General features: G+C 35.5%; 1 long non-coding RNA gene across 1 annotated transcript in view; it reads right to left on the bottom strand.

The window, feature by feature from the left end:
• Nucleotides 1-13,107: 13,107 nt before the first annotated feature.
• The window catches only part of LOC311204082, a 5,222-nt gene continuing 752 nt past the window's right edge, over nt 13,108-17,577 (bottom strand). The window contains exons 2-3 of the long non-coding RNA XR_014618002.1: nt 17,327-17,370; nt 13,108-13,200 (exon numbers count right to left, since the gene is read on the bottom strand). This is a non-coding gene — a long non-coding RNA (uncharacterized lncRNA). The remainder of the gene's footprint in view (nt 13,201-17,326; nt 17,371-17,577) is intronic.

Raw genomic sequence — 17,577 nt, forward strand, 5'->3', positions numbered from 1 at the left:
GTTCTCCAAGATGCTGATTTTTATTTTTCTTCAGTCATTCCCATCACTGCTCCAGTTTGGAAAAGGGCAGACTAACCTAACCCTCATTTCAGCAAACTGTTCCAGCAAGCAGACTGCCAGAAGGGGCAAGTTGAGCCTATACCCTTTCCTTATATCCATGATCCTCTGCTCTCTTTAGGTTTGACCCAGAGAGTACTACACTTACAGCCTTCCTGAGAGCTGGAGAGACCAAACACCTAATAGTGATGCCTAATCCTGTAACAGTCTAGTTTCCAAAATCTTACAGCACCTGTAAACCTATATTTCTAGCAGCCTTTTGTGCCAGGAAAACCATGGTCTGAGTTGTCTGTGACAGCTCCACTTAATCAAAGAAGATTGATATACCAGTCTAGTGTAGACAGAGAGGAGCGTCTGCATTAGTTTTGGGTAAATATATACAATAATGTGTATGTAAGAGGTTTAATGTCAGTTCTCTACAGTATTTTGCATATTTGTGCTGACACTTCAGCTGAATTGTCATAACCTTTCCCTTTTTCTTCTGTTTTCTCACAAAGACAGTTTTACAGGTGATGTATTCATCTGGATTTATGAATGTGCTTAAAAGTTTCCTTGATAAGGGAAAAAAATGGTTATATACAGTAGAAGACCCAATTCAACAAGCTAAGTTGGTTTACAGTTTTGTCAAGTTGATTTTTCTCATTTACTTAAATGAGCACACAGGTGCAATACAGAACGATCTGCCAGTTAAAAACTGGCAAAAAAAACAGAGATGAACTGCTTTTTTTTTTTAATCTTTAAAAATCTCTGTTTTCCTAATGATTATTTGGAACCACTGATTTCTAACTTATATGATTTCCAGTGAGAACAGAAAGAATGTTGACATGAGCACAGATGTGTTAAACTCTAGATAATCCAGTATAAAAATAGTAAAATAGATGACTTTTTTAGCATATTCCAGCCAGTGGAATGCTTTTTACTCCAAGCAGTTCTGCTATCCATAGTAAGACTTCTGTAAAATAGTAATCCCTAGTGTGGAATTTGCACTGTGAAATACAGCAGCCTAAACTTATCTGCTGTTACAGCTCATTTATCATGTATTTTTGAATTTTGAAATATTGTTACAAGTTAAAAGTCAAATCTACCCTACTCAGAACAAAAGTATTTTCTACTGGTTTAGTATTTCTGAGGGTAATAAACTCTTCCTTTTTTTTCTTTCTCTTCATTCAGTGGTCATTTCCTTTAATTATTTCCCTTGTAGGAATTTGCAGTAGTAGGGGATACAAAACACAACTGCCCTGTAGCTACATATGTATTCCTCCAGATCTGTCTTTGCTTGCTTGTCAGCCTTAGTAGCAGTTGGTTTGTAGTTCACGTTGGGGGAACTGTTTAATGGTACCCATAATATTTCTTCCACTTTGATTTTTTTTTTTTAATTTCTAAATTACAGTTCATTTTCTCCTTTTTCTTTTGCTTTGTCATACAGCTAAAGTTAGGCACGGGTTAAAACAGAACATCCTTAAATTTTGTTCAACAGCTTCTCAGAAAAGTTTTCAAGGCAGATACATTTATACATAAGTAAATTGTCTGCCCGCTGTGGGCACAGATATACATACTTGTTTACAGAAAGAGAATTCTTTTAATTATGGGAACACACGGTCAACACCATGTTCATCATTCAGGTTAAGTGATTGTGCAAAAAAATTCCTTGAGGTAAAAAAAAGTTCAAAGAAAACATTGTTGCAGTTCTGCATCCTGTTGGGTCAGTTTGTAATTAAACTAGCTTTTGTTCTCAATCTGAAGCAAGGTGTTGCAGGCCCCCCTTTCCCTGTCCTGCCTCCTCGTCTCCTTGTCCCCTGAGCCCAAGCCTGGGCTGTGTCCTGGCACCCTGCACTCCCACCGTCCCTCCCCTAACTCTCCCGAGGATGTCCGGGGCAGTTAGGATTTGTCAGGTCACACCTCGGCTTGTCAGGACCCGGCGCCTCCTTTGCCCTGCTTCAGCCCATCGCTTCATTTCATCTGCACAGAGCCTGGCGACGAGCTGGCCTCGTTAGACACAAATAACCAGAGCCAGCCAAAAAAAGCTGGCTATTTCCTTCCCATCTACCTGTCACATCCCCTTGCCTGTTGTTAAACCAGCCAGCACTTCTATTAACCCCAATCCAGGCCACAGTAGAGAGGCCAGCGCATGCATGTGTGCATGTGTGCATGCATGTGCAAACAGAGGCAGATATGGAGTTCAACAAGAGCTTCTGGTTTTGGTCTGATGGCAGTGGGGGCAGGCTACACCCTCAGCCCCTGCCTCCTTTCTCCCTTTCCTCTCCTCACCACATACTGCCTGCAGAAACTCCTCCTCATGCAGCCCCACTCTATTTGCACCCTCTCCCACCTTTCCGTATGTTGCTTTCTCAGTATTTCCCTTGTTTCCCCCACATGAAGGTTTGAATTGTTCCCACTCTGCCTCTCCTTTGGTCAGACACCCTATTTTCTTCACTGCACTTCTTTCCTTCCACCTGACTCACAGTGACATGGCCAGCCTGCCTTCCTCCCTGTCATCACCAACTCTCCCCTTCCACCTCTACTTCCATTGCTTCCCTGGCTTTTACCACGCCTCAGTCCTCCTGCCCAGTCTGAATTTGGAGTGTGGACATCTGTTGAAGCCCTATGGACTTAGATGCAACTATGGCAAGCACACTCTCTTCATCCCATCTGCCTCCATCAGGCTTCCTTCCTCATCCCTGCATGCAGAGAAAGAAGACTCTAGGCACAGGAACTGTTGGACAGAGTCTTCCCCTGGGGCTGGGGCAAGAAGATACTCCTCTGAAAATTACATATGTCATTTGTGACATAATATGCACATACCTGAAAGTCAACTCCTGTTTCTTACTTGCTCTACACTGAAGTTGGTCACGGACATTTTGTTATAGTTTATACTACCAAACAAAAAAAAATAACCTATTGGTAAGATCAGTGTGAGAGCAGAATCAGGAGAGCAGTGAATGTATTAAAGATCACTAGAGATTCAGATTTGTGGCTTTGCACAGGAAATTTTCCAAAGAAGATCTATCAATAAACATGTTTTAATATATTATATATAACATGACTATACACAAAATAATTCATAACAGTAAAAGCAAAGATTGAAAAACGGTTGTGCACAAACGTAAAATCTAGAAATTATTCAAATCTGGTTAACACACTATTTTTATACCAGTTCAGTTCTGCCTTTCTCCTTGTGTATGCATCCCTATTTCTAATTCCTAGCAAAAGGAAAGCTGTATTTAAGTTTGTTTGGTAGAATATAACAAAATCTGATGTTCCCCTGGCATTTTTGTTAGGCTTAGAAAGAACAGCCTTCCATGAGTAGTTTACGTGCTGGCAGAACTAACTACATCAATAAATTTTGGGTACATGCCAGAGAAGCTGTTGATAGCAGAGCAATAGCTGCATTTTGGAATCTGAGCTGTTCTCCACTGAGTGCTGAAGTATTTCCTAACAAGAAGCAAGAATCCCACTTCAGTACAATGTTGAATTGCTTATACTTCTTCTGTGTTTTTGCAAGAAATTTTTGACCTTTCTTGGAAAGGAAGGGTAAATCTGTTCTCAGGCCCTTCTTCTCCCCTACTTTCAGCCTAAGTGTTTCTACACCTCCTCCCCCACCCTCCTTTTTCCTTTCCTTTCTCCATCCCCTTTAAGTTGTAATTCAATCTCTTCCAACTCATGATCTCTTTTCTCTTTTTGGCACTCCCCCCATCCTCTCTCTCTCATTAGTTTAACTTGAGTTAATTAGGAATAGTAGGCAGCCCTCAATCTGTTATGTGTTAAAATAGAACAGTCCAAAACAGAGAGGCACAGACACAACTATGTGATTTCATTGTCTACGGGAGACAGAAAACCAGTGGGGATTCTCTTATCTAGACTAACATCTTCTCAATGGTTAATCTAACTGGCTTTAAAACGTCCCGCAAATGCAGATCTAGGATAACAATCTTTCCGTGTTTCCTTTCCTTTCTTTTTTTTTTTTTTTCCATTTCATCATTGGCAAGAATGAGTGAATTGGATTGACATGGAGGTGATAGAGGAAGAGAAATAGTCTACACGTCAAAATGACAATGTATATTACATGGTTAACAGAATGAGTGGTACGTGCAATGGCTGCGGGTATTTTCATCTGCTGTGTTGTACAATAAGCTCCTTTTTTTCCCAAGTGTATCATCAAGATCACTCACAATTCAATGCAGATTAAGTGTTTGCTTGAAAGATCTCTTTCTATGAGTAATATAACTTGATAAATGTGGAAATGAAGTAAGAATCTAAGTATTCACTTGTTGCTATTAAAGAATTGTGTATATATAGAGGTCATGCCTGGTACTCTGAATGTAGTGCTGATCACAGACCTTAGGGCAGAGAGTGCTGTGGAAGTGAAATATAACAGATCTAAGAATTCAAGCCCTGGTTGCAAAGGTAAGGCCTTGTATTTTTGATTGACTACATATGATACTGTTTGGATGAAATGCATGCTCAGAAAAGACAGGTATAACCGTGGAACTAATGCAAAAATTACATGCCTGTATAAAATGTGTATGCCTATGTGTGTATTTTTGTTTATGTATGCATATGGAAATACATAAAAACATAAAGTTTAAGTCTTCAAATAGAGTTGTATAACATTAATGGACTATCAACAGCCAAATTTATGGCAACAGTTACATTAAATTGCTAATTTTGTATGTTAGTGTCCGCATGCACATGAAGATTTGTGGCAGTAATTAGTGTTAATAATTTATTCATTAATTAGCAATGCTAATGCAAATATGCTTTGAAATTAAAAGAATTCCAGTGGTCTTTTTGAAATATGATATCCAGGAAAGAGAATGAAAAATCTACTTGAAAAAATGGGAAGAAAGTGCATTGAAAGTACTGCAATCAAAACGTCATTATATATATTAAGAAAAAAATAATTTCCTTTCTGCTAAAAACATCTCTTTATAACAGAGAAAATATCAGACTAATGGGTCACAAAAGGTATGTGTAATGAAAGACAAAGTATAAGCTTGATTACCAGAATATGCAAGAACGATAAAGCATTGGAAGTTTCTTCTTGAGGTGTGTGAGGGAGTTTCTGGCCAGACAGTATCAACATGAGAACAAATAAGAAGCACTAAATTTAGGGGATTTTTATGGATTCTGGTTAATATATTGATTATTTATTTCCACAAATGTTTGTATAGTTACATGCAAACCCTATTAGATCCAGAGAGGAGAGACAGATTTAACCCTTATAATGATCCATTGTTTGATCTTTTTTTACATAGTGATGCAAAAATGCAATGAAATGTATTGGTTTATTTTACATCACAGATGAAAAATACTTTTATTTTTTCCATGTAATTAAAAATTACAATAACATCTCTGTTTCAATATCAGTAAGTATGTTTAATTTACACATCTTTTTCTTTCTATAAACAGTATAGAACACAATGTGAGATTTCATAAGTGAAAGGTATAAATACATGATATAGTAAAAATCTAGGTTATGATAAATCTATATATTTGATGACATTAATAATTTTATGGTTTAGACATATGAGATTATACCAATTCCAGTTCTACACAGATGCTGAAGCATCTTCAGGAAGCCATAAATCACATATGAACTCATAGATAAACCCATGTTTAGTCAGAAAGTAAAATAGCAGGGAAAAATAAAAAACTAATCTAACATGCTATCTAGAAAGTGCACACTTTAGAAAGTCAGAAAAATAATTGCCATTGTATCAGACATGTAGTAAATGTACTGGTGATTTTACAAGAATAAACATATTTATCCCAGCACTTGCAGCAGATCACGACCCTCATTTCTGTCATTTCTCATTGCTTCCACCACGTAAAACTGATAGGCAAGCCCCTGAAAATACCCCATGCCTGTAGCAGCACACTTTTCAGTGCAAAACACAGGCATACTCCAATATTTCACTAACATATATACTGGCATGGAAAGAGTAGGAGAAAGATAGTGCTGTCACCTGAAAAGAAGCACTTTAGTAAGTGAGAGACTATGGCAAGTATTTCTAAAGAGCTGAGTGGAGTGACTAGAAGATTGTTACGCAATGCAAAGAAGAATCCACGGACCTGAGTGCTTTCAAGTCACTGCTATCTATCAAATTTAGTCCTGACAGAGTTTCCACAGCAGGCTCTGTTTCAGCCGCACTGGATACGAGACTCTGTCAAGGCTGCAGAAGGCAGTATCAGCTAATACACAGATGCAGAACCAAGATCAAAGTAACTTTTAAAATGCACTGGTAGTGCAGGGGTGGCTGTGTGCTGTGGGAGTTAGTGGCACACATCTACAGATCATGCATGTGGTTACCTAGCCCAGAACATTACAAAACCATACAACAAATAGTTTTAGAGCCTATCCTGTAAGAAACACTTCTTCGAGTGGATGAATGACTTTGGTACCAAATGCTGCTGTAAGTTGCAGTGGTCTGATGATGGTTTTTGATATGTCATCGATGTTTATGTTTGTATTGCTTTTTCCTGAGAGATAGACTCAGAAGGAGATGTACATGTGTGTGTGTGTGTATACATATCATGGATATATTTAATTATATATATAATTAAATAAGGGTTTTTCTGGCACTTGAAAGAACGGCATTTTTTGTGGTATAATGCCAAAATCTCTGAACAAAAACTCAGCCTAAGAAATATTTAGAAATGCATTGCTTATGTTTTCAGACAGATTGCTAAAAAAGTACATTAAAACTAATGCTGCAGAAAAGAAGTACTGAAAGTGTAAAGGCAATAAAGCTCACAGTGTTCAAGCTGTGGCAGTATAAATCATGATCTCAAATAATTTATTTAGTTTAATTTTGGAATAATAGTAACTATGATCAAATAAAGTCATCCTACATGGCATTCCAGGAACATGCAAATCACTAATCAGGCTGCTAATTTCCTCAGAGGCCAGAGGTTCAACAGAAAATTTTGATGGTTAATTAAGATTTAATATGTTAATAAGGACACTGGAAAAGCAGTTAGTCAGGACAGCTTGCTTTATACAAAAATATGGTACAGTTTTGGGCTATGCTCCCACAGTGTATTCCATCCTGGTTTACTATATTGCCTTTGGCAAGAAATTCAGAGATTAATTAGATCTGTACCTTTAAATGCATTTGTGGCGTTGAACTGATGCTAAAAAAAGTACGATATATTGGACAATGAAGCCTCATATATATGTTATAAATCTACCATTTTCTCATAAAACTCAACACTTTCAAATAAAAAAAAAATGGTCCTTGGGATCTGGATTTGAACAGATTATTTTTGTTATTTGGGTTAGAGTAGCAGTATTGGAAATGTTCATGTTCTCTCCTAACTTCACAAATGAAATGGAAAACATTGATAGAGGACTACAAGGTCCCAGCAGACATGGGAACCACCCACATTTTTAGGTTAGGAAGATGTACCTAATGACAACATCATGCAAAGACCCTGCCACTGTACATAATTTACTCTCGTTGACAGTGAGTGGTACTGCCTTCTGAAAGATGTTTTGTTTCTATAAAGCAAGCCCTTATTTCAAGGAATAACATGGCCAACATAACTCTAGTTTTAAACCTGATGCAATATGATGTGGTTATTATCACTGTTAAATGAAGTTTGCTTGCTGTTGAGGTTGGGGGGGATGTTTAGTTTTCCTTTGTTTATTTGGGGTTTTGGTTGAGGGGGGGAGATTGTGTGTGTGTTGGGTTTTTTCCTTCTGTGTTTTGACTGCAAGAAATAGAGGTATCTAGGAAAAATTCTCATTAAGATTTTGGATAGTGCATCTTTCTTAAATTACAGTTTGTGGTTTTTTCCATTTTTGTACAGCAGCAAAAAATCTATAAAGAAAATATTTTCATCATTTCATCTTTTATCCAGAGATATTTGTATTTTATATTTTATATTTTATATTTTAATCATGGAGAGAGAGATCTGAAATTACTAGGACAAAAGCAAAGAGATCCTTACTGAATCACCCATGCAAAATATCCTTTCCTTTTTTGAACCCTGACCATCCGTTTTCAAAAACACTCCCTTTTTAATCCACTGCATGGCATTGCATGAGTCCCTGCTTCTGCAAATGCTCCCCATCAGGCAAAGCATTTTCTACCATGCATATTCATGCTGAACATTCCATATTGGCTGTCCAGCTACAGGCACAAAACTACTTGACAACATGTCTTTGCATAATACTCAGGTTAGTATTTCTTGATTGTTGGAATATTGCTTGAACTGAATTAAAGAAAATAAATTTAATTTGTCTTGTTTTCTAATTTGTATTAGCATTAATAATTATTCCAAAACTAATATAGTAAGTTTAAAACCCTAAGAATTAGTACCTCTTTAGATCAAAGGAAGCAGCTTTTCTTATTTTGTGGACGGGTTTGGAGAAAATGAAAAAGGAACTGACAGACAATTTACTTGGAGATATTTCTGAAATTACAATAGTCTCGTATGTTTGGAATTTTAAAACTTTTTTTTGAAAACAAATTCCCATGACATATATTAAGAAATATTTTTTGTGACCTTTGTATGAAATAAACCATGAATTATTGTGCAAAAATACATAGCCTTAAGAATATATTGTTAGTATATATTATTTAACTAACTGTGCACTTCATGATAAATTTATGAATTGTATATCACACATTGGGAAGGTATTTTAAATGCCTTATCAAAATTTCATAACTTTTAAGTTCACTTCTGCAATATCCACGGAAATAGCATGGTCAGATATCTATTATTCTATTCCCACTTTAAAAACCACAAAAAATTACTAATTTCTCCTTGACTTGCATTTGAATGTACTATATGTACAACTATAGCTTCACTAAAACCAGACAAGACGCTATAATGCAATTAAATAAAATGTTCATTTTGTTATATTTTACGTGCTGTCTCAAAGAGAAGTGGGAAAGTAAATCATGAGGCTAATATTGCCAAATCATCTCATGCACTTTGTCTTTCAGAGCTTGTTACATTGATTGTCCTCCCATCCAAGAACTACTGTGATTCAGCGTTTCTATTTGCATTAGGTGAACCAAAAATGAAATTCTCCAAACACTGAACATTTCACAACTGTGAGTACTAAATGTATCGATTAATTTACTTACATACTGTGACCTCTTACCAGACCCCATTGACACAATATGAACTTGCATGGCTTTTGTACATAGTTCAGCCTGCTCTCATCTTGTAATTGCTCTTCCTTTTCATTCAAGTTACTGCAATTTAGTCTCATGTAATTTCCTCTCTGAGAACATATATTCTTTAGTTTTTCTAAGAATCATCTTGAGTGAAAACAGAATTTTCTTTGCTTTTTGCAGAAATATGGCAGTATTCTCTTCAACTATTAATTAAGTATACTTGGCAATGCAGAACACAACAAAATAATGTTTCTGTGAACTTAACAATGTAAAGAACATGTCTAAGAACATTTTAGAATATTAGTTCTCTCGCAGATATTAAAAAATTATCACAAGTATGTTTTTAATTATTATTTTTTTACTTTGATTTCTGGCAATAAATCAGCTACATGGATGTTGTTGACAAACAAGGACTGAAAAAAGAAAGTGAGTCTTGTGGAAAACAGACTTTTTAGAACTCATATGTGGTAGACTACATCCTGATACTGCATCAGTGCATAGAGTTACTTGTAGAGGAGGAAAAAAATGGAACATATCCTAGTGTGCAGTATATTCTAGCTGACGGCTTTATCACTTACACTTGTAGTGTAGTAGTGTAGTGATTTAAAACAAGGCATCAGAAAAGCAGGTTTATTAAAGTGCCATGAAGAGAAAGTAAGAGGTTTCAGTGCTAGAAAGGAGTTCCACAGGACCTCGATGGCCTCAACCACACTGATTGGCTGATTGGAGTAAAATGGAAGAAAGCTGATTTTAAAAACATTTGCTGCAGTTTGAGCCCCAGCTCCCAGCAACTGGCATATTTTACAGTAGCTTTAGGAATATTTCTCTTCAAAAGTCTCATCACAGAGGTATTGAGTTTTATGCACTAGAATGTGAATTGCCTGCTTATGTTCTCACTGAGATGGGGAAAGGAGGATTTGGCCATCATAAAACTATGATGGATAAACACTCATAATGCAAACTAAGAAAGCAAAATTTCCTATTAAGGCCTTTTATTAAAAAAAAGTTTGTTTTCTCAGCTCTTTTAAATAGTTAGGTACAAACAATTCTCTTTGATTCTTATGCGTATCTTACTCCACATTAGCCAAGTCTTCATCCCATCAAACCTTTCATTATATTCGTTAGAGTTCTAGGTTTTAGGGTGTCTGCGGTTTGAAAATCTCTCCTTTCTCTACTGTTTCTCCTTTCTCGTTTTTCACATTCTGGTTTGGTAAAAGTTTCCATAGTTGCCTATACTGAATGAATACAAAATTCAGGGTGAAACTTTGAAATAACATCAGAAATTTAATTAGTTTTGAGGTGAAATTATAGATCTTTCTTTTCAATGGTAGGAAAGGAGTACTTCTATGCAAACCTTGTCCTGAGAACAACTGTGAATTTTTGTAGGTTGTGAAAGACTGAATACTTTCTCCCATGGCCTGCAAAACTTCTATGTCAGTGGAGTCTGGCAAGCTGACTAAGCATTTAAGGGTAGGAGTATTTTAGTTGTTCAAGCAAAATATATGACTTCAGTTATGTGCAACTTCTTTTTCAGGGGAAAATAGTAAGGAACAAATAATAACTATAACTTTGAACCACTGTCTCTTACCTCATTTTTGTGTGTGTTTACTTTCTCCAGAATCTGCTGATCATCCAGAAATATTTCGTTTATTATTACCATCACCACCACCATATATTCCAGGTAATGTATAATTTGTTGAATTTTTGAATGTTGAGTGTAAGCATAATTACTGTGCAAAAACTTTATCATTCTTGCCACCAAAGCATGGAGTCAGGGTATGCATTTGACAATGATGTACTAAACTATAATAAATGTACTGATTTTTTTGGGGAATAGGAGACCTTGATATTCTCAACATTTATATTCTTCCTTACACAAAGGGACAGAACCAAGATTTTTTTATAATTACTCTGTAGCAATGGTGCAGTCAAACCAAAATAGTCTTCATTTTATTTTAAAAAAAATAAAATATATTAAACTCCTTATAGATTTGATTTGAAAGTCTTTTCTTGGGACAGCAGCAGCCAAATGATGTTACATACAAATGGTGTTAAAAAAAAAAGGTTTATTTACATTCTTAGTTATATAGATTATCAGTGACCTCGATCCACTGATGATCAAGTACAGTTTACTACCATGATGGTCAGAGCAAGCTTTGGAGCCCTAGCCTAAAGTTATATGAAATCAAACATGATGAAAAACAATGTGAGACAAATACATACTTTTCACTGTTGAATGAGTTTATAGAAAGAAAAACAGAACACACCGTACACATCTGCAACACAAAATCAACAGGAACAAAATAGCTCAGTGAAAAATGGGTTTGCTGATCATGTTTTCTCAGAAATTCTGTAACAATCTGAAAATATTTCAGACATTTTTTTCTCGGAATTTCAATGGAGTAGTTAAGTACTAGTACATTTTATTGGACTACACCATTTCCAGGTCAAAATGCTCTTCAGAGAAGAGGTTTTTTATGTTTTTCTGTTTTTATTCTTAGAAAGGACATGAAACATAATTATTGAATCAGTCCCAAAAAGTGGATCTTGTTCTGTCAGTATCTGCAATAACCTGCATATATGTACAAATGCACACACATGCAACACATCCAAAAAACATTTTTCTAATTTTAGATGAAAAGTGAATCATGTCACACACCACATGGAGGGATGTGGTTTTCACTGTAAGCCTGGCTTCTTCCAAGATTTACTGTTACTAGGTTTGCATTCATAAATCTACTGGCTAACAGCTTTCTGTAACAAAGCAGGAAATTAGTTCCCAGAGTGTATGTCATTTATCTGATTTCTTGTAGTAGGTTGTTACATTTTTTCTCAAGCCTGAGTTCAACGGATCTTACAGAAGTTACTAATATACTTCAAGTTTGTCACAACATATATTTCTTTTTAAACACAATTATTTAATTAAAAGGTATACAGGGCTTAAAACTACTCCTTTGTAAGACAATGGGAAAGCTCTTGACAGCATTCAGTGGCAACTAGACTAATCACTTTTTTCCTTAATCATAGTCAAGTGTTTTACCTATTAATTCTCACCTACCAGCAGTGCTAATGAGCAACACTAGTACAATATTTCTATCAAGTCTTCTATATGACACTTGGACTATAACTATGACAAAGTAGAGAAAAATGGGAATTACAAAAGACAAGTTAGTGTGGTCAACTCTCTGCATCTAAGCTTTAAATTAAGATACAAGCTAAAGGTCAGAGGGTAATGTGAATCATTAATTACCTTAAAAGGAGTGTAGATTCTATCAGCAGAAAAACAAAGGCTCTTCATAATAGGCTACAAAATTTTATTCTGTACTGGATTTGGATACTGTGTTCTAGTCCTCAGGAGCGCATATATGCAGAGATCTACAATCTGGTTAAAGTCTACCTTTCCACAGAAACACTAACCTCTGACAGCATCCACAGAAACCTTCCTGAAATTTGCAAACAAAGAGAGGGTTTTCTTCATATTAGTTGTTTAAGTTAAACCAAATAGCTGTCAAAGAGAGGGGCTGCAAATCCATCAAAATTCTCCATTGGCATTACAATACGAGGAAAATACTCGAGTGTTGCAGTTAATCTGGAAATGCTGTATGATCCATTACTGTGCCAAGTTAATTTTTTATTTCTAATAACTAAATCTTAGTGCAGATATGATTCTTTCCTAACATTTCTAATTGCACTTCAACTGTTACCACGGTGAGTTTTAACCTGAAGATTACTTAGTCATATGGGTGGTTTCTAGCCAACTCCATTGGAACTTTCTGGCAATAATCATAAGAGCAAAGGAAGGGGAAGAACAGGATAATACAAACGGACTGTCACTGATTTCATATTAGTTTTACATCAGTTTAATTGTAACTTCAGTAGACATTCTTCTGGTTTCTTCTACTAATTGGTTTCAAATCATGTCCTAGCAGGTTACTACCATGATGCATGGAAAATGAACACAGAGTGAGGTTTTTCTTATTTTCATGGCAGAGATCTTGGGGCCCTATGCATCCTATACCAAAAGATACAAAAATAAGTCTTCTAAATAGACTGCATTTATAATCATTCTTATTATAAGGAATAAACCTTTACAAAATTATATTTAAATATGAAAAAACAGAGGTAGATTAAATATACATGTGACTATTTTTTTCCCTTTTAGCTGTGCAATAACTTTTTAGATACTCTTTAAAATTTTACTTTCCACTTTTAGAAAGAAGCTTATTTTCACATGTGAGGCTTTCATAACTGAAGGACACAATCACTACACATAAGCTTATAAAGCACACATAGCAATTATGTAAAATCAATTGAGGCTGTCTAAATCTTGGCCTTGAAACAAAGGTTCATGCAGGAAATGCTGAAAATTACTTGGCAGTAATTGTTGCTAACAATGCAGGTTAATAACTAGTCTTGGGTCTGATTCTGATCTAACCCTGTCTAGTTTTGCACTTGCATGAACTCCTATTGATTCGCATCAAAGCATTCATGAAGTTCACTGATAAGAGCTTTTATCTATCTGTGGCATAAAATCTACCTCCTTATTCGTAATCAATTATTTGAGGAAAATTCAAACTATTTCATTACTTATTACTTGCTCTCATTTGACCAGCGTATTGAAAAAATAAACATTAAAAAAATTTTGGTTTAATTTTTAACAGGAAAGAACAGGAATAAATTCATTGTTCAGACACATGCAAGATGGACTATTTATGTGTCACTTTTTAAAGCATAGGGTAGAGACAAAAATAAAAGTATCACAAAAGTATATTCAATATATAAATCACTCTATGCTTCCAAGACTACCATGACTGAAACTGTAGTCAATAAAACTGTACTCATTTACTAATTAAAATGTTGTGATAATACTGTTCTTTTTTCAGTTCTCACTTTTACGGCCCAGATATTTTTCCAGTTTTCTCAAAGCAGTATCTCAAAAGAGATATAAATGACCATTAACTTTCAGCAAATAGTTACAAAAGCAATAGACCATTATTAATGTTTTAATTAAATAATATCCTGTTGACAAGAAAACTAGTTTCGCCTGAATGAAAAACACATACTTTTGCCAGTTGCTAATTTGTGAATGAATTGTTTCTATGACCTTAATTTTGCAAATATTTTATGTCATGATTGAATAACAAGAAGGAATTAGTAGAGTAGGAAAAATTCTATTGATATAAGTAAACCACAATTTTTTATAGTCTATATTTTTGTGCAAATGTGCACACAGACTTTTATGAGTCAAAGTTACATTTCTGTGGTATGGCTTGTCCCAGTTTTGTGAGAAATTACATTTTTTCTCCAGAAATTTAGATACATTTTTGATGTATCAGAGTATAATGAATTCTTTTGATTTGTTTTTATTTGTTTGATTCTCTTCTGCATAGAAGCTATCATCATTCTGATGATAAACTCAAGAAGAGAGAAAACTAATAAGTCATTTCAATTTAAAGAAATGAAATACACTGCATTACCAAATATACTTGCAATTTTTAGGAAATACTACAATGCTGAAGTACTTAGTCTTCTAATTTCTAGTACAAAGAAAATTGATTCCTGTGACTGAAATAGGTTCTACAGCTAACTGCTTTTAAAAAGAGGTGTTAATAATTCCTGAAACACTACTCTCTCTCATCCCACAATACAACCAGTTCCTTTAATATTTCCTTTTATTTTTCTTTGATGTTGTTTTTATCATTGCACTTTAGTCATTATTTTATATGCAAATTATCCTATATACAAAGGTAAAATATCTCCCCCTCACAACTCAACAGAGTATACAACATGCTACAGAAAATTTAGACCACAAAGAGTAGATGTCTAGGTAATAGGAAGAAAGGTAAGTGTTCCAAAAATATATTTAAATTTATGTTAATGCTTCTAATAAAGCATTTTGCTCTAGACTAACCCAGCTAGCTTTTAAATAAATATGCCTGGGCTCCCAGTCTATCTTTTAAAGAACAAAGACTTTTCAGCAGAGAGGACGGATTTATCTTCTCCCAAGGGCCTGCTGTCCACAGAAAGATTTTGTTAAATTTTATTTTCACTCTGGAAGCAATATAATAGCTCATAAATGACAGGTAGGAAGCCATCTCTCTGCAGTGGGGTGGAAAAAAATAATGTGAAAGCCATCTCACCTGGCAGTCCTTATCTCCAGTAAGGTATTTCTATCAGAAGTAGGTAAATAAACTTCCTTTATACCAACAGCAATTATGCACAAATGTGATACTGTTCAGCTTACTGGGATTCTAACCTGCTTTAGATACATCATTTGGAGTCAGAGGGATGTGTGCTCCAAAATATCCTCTTTCTTACCAATGATTGTGGAGAGATGATACACAGTTAGCTCAGACATAGTTCACTGTATGTGTGCAACACAAATTTGTTGAAGTGTGCCCTACTCCACTAGCCTAATTATGATACATTGCATTATCTCAGCCCATCAAAATCTGAGAGATTGTAAATGTGTCAGTTTTTCTAAAGGTGATTTTTGGTTGAAACCTTTGTTTTCAGAGACACCAGTCTCAGTGCACAGGCTAGTCTTGCTACCCCTGTGCTCAGGGATTATTCATTATTGCACTGCTTTCCATGTGACAGTGAGTAGGGTTGTGGACTTTCCACTCTGCACCCAGTTTCCTTTTTAAGTGTTCTGTTCTCCGTTGCCCTACTGTCATACTCTGTTGCCTGTTGTGAAAGTATTTATGGTGAAAAAACAAGATTATTCTGAAATCTGTGGCAAAGGTTTGGGTTCAGCATAGCAAGCAATGTCTCTGCATGAAATCAGAAAAAAAGCATCTTCTCCACTAGCAGGAAGGGCACTATGTGAATATAAAAAAATCCAGTTGTGATTCCACAGGCTTCTGTGTAGGAGCAGAAGAAATGCGTATATGTCCCCCTTTGCAGAAAGTGTTTCAGGAAAAATATGTCATTATGGATTCAACCAAGCATAGGACTCATGATAGCATCCACAGTCAGCCCAAGCACTGACAGCATAAAGCTATTCATATCTTTTTGATACCAAGATTGCAAAGTTAGTAGCACTAGTTTTTCTACATTTTACTCTGCCTCTGACCTTGTTCCAGTGAACCAGGTCAAGTTAAACCTGGCCATTACTGGAGCAAAGGTGTTTGCATGAATCAGCCAAACAGTAGCTAGTATCATGGTGTGTGTTCAGACTTGTTTGTGGTGGCATTATGGAGAAATATTTTCCGGGACATTTCTTCATATGCTGTTACCATCTATGTAGCAAAAGAATTTTCACTGAGGGAGTTCAAATTTCAAACTCAAATAAACAGTTATGTGTCTGTCAACTGCCTCACTCCACAAATTTATACCTCACAGAAATTTTATAATGACTGAAGAATTAAAGAGATACTTGGAAAGCTTGGATTTTCAGATATGCAGGATATTCAGTGTACTGCAAAAGACAAAGGAATTTGCCCAGTAGCATTGAATATCTTCTCATTTTGACGTCAGTGCTTCATAAGCAGAGTTATGAGTTTGTATGAGAGATTTTTCAAGTGGGTTTTTTTTTTTTATGATAGGGTTTTTTAAAGCATAAACATGTACCTAAGCATTAAGGTCTAAATTCAGCATAATGAAACAATACAACTAGCAAACTGTGGAGTAGAGCAATCAATTCCATTCATCTCCTATTCCAGGGAACCTTTCACAACAGTTGCCTAAGTAACCATGGAAGATCATTCACCTTAAGTGTTTTGAATTATAGCAATTGTATCTTTTTTGGAGCTTACTTAAGTTGTTATGTCACATTTTAGAAAACATGACTGTTATGCAGTTCAAGGTGTAATTTTGATAAATCATCAGGTGCCAAAGATATGCAATTTGGAACATTCATAGTCCTGTAAATGACCAAAAACCCCACCCCAAAGTAGAGCACATCTACTGTATATTTAGTTGCAATTAAATTCTTTCACTGTTTCATATTAAAGGTGGTCTAAGCTAAATATATGCTGTCTTATCTGATTTATGTATGAGATTGTCTAGTACAAGATAGTAGGTATCTTTATGTTCAAATATATGTATTTTGAAGGGCAAAGTCTGCTCTCTGTAGAAACCTATGCACCAGAATTTCTTACTGCTGTGATTACAGCATTATACAAAGAGTAATTTACCTATCCCCTGTTGCTGGATAATGGAGACATGCAGACTGTGGGAACTGAGAAGATAGTTTGGCAGTCACTGAAAAACAAAACAAAACAAAACACAAACAAAAACCCCACAAAAACCTTACCACCCCCCCCCCACCCCCCCCCACCCCATTAAAACCTACCCACCTTCTTAGAAAAAATACAAGCCTACTTCTGGGGATAAAAACCCATCAGTTTCTGGCGTTTAGAAAAGTCAAAGTAATTTCTGTACAAGA

The sequence above is a fragment of the Gallinula chloropus genome, assembly GCF_964237585.1.
Source record: "Gallinula chloropus genome assembly, chromosome: Z".
Taxonomy (NCBI): Eukaryota; Metazoa; Chordata; class Aves; order Gruiformes; family Rallidae; genus Gallinula; species Gallinula chloropus.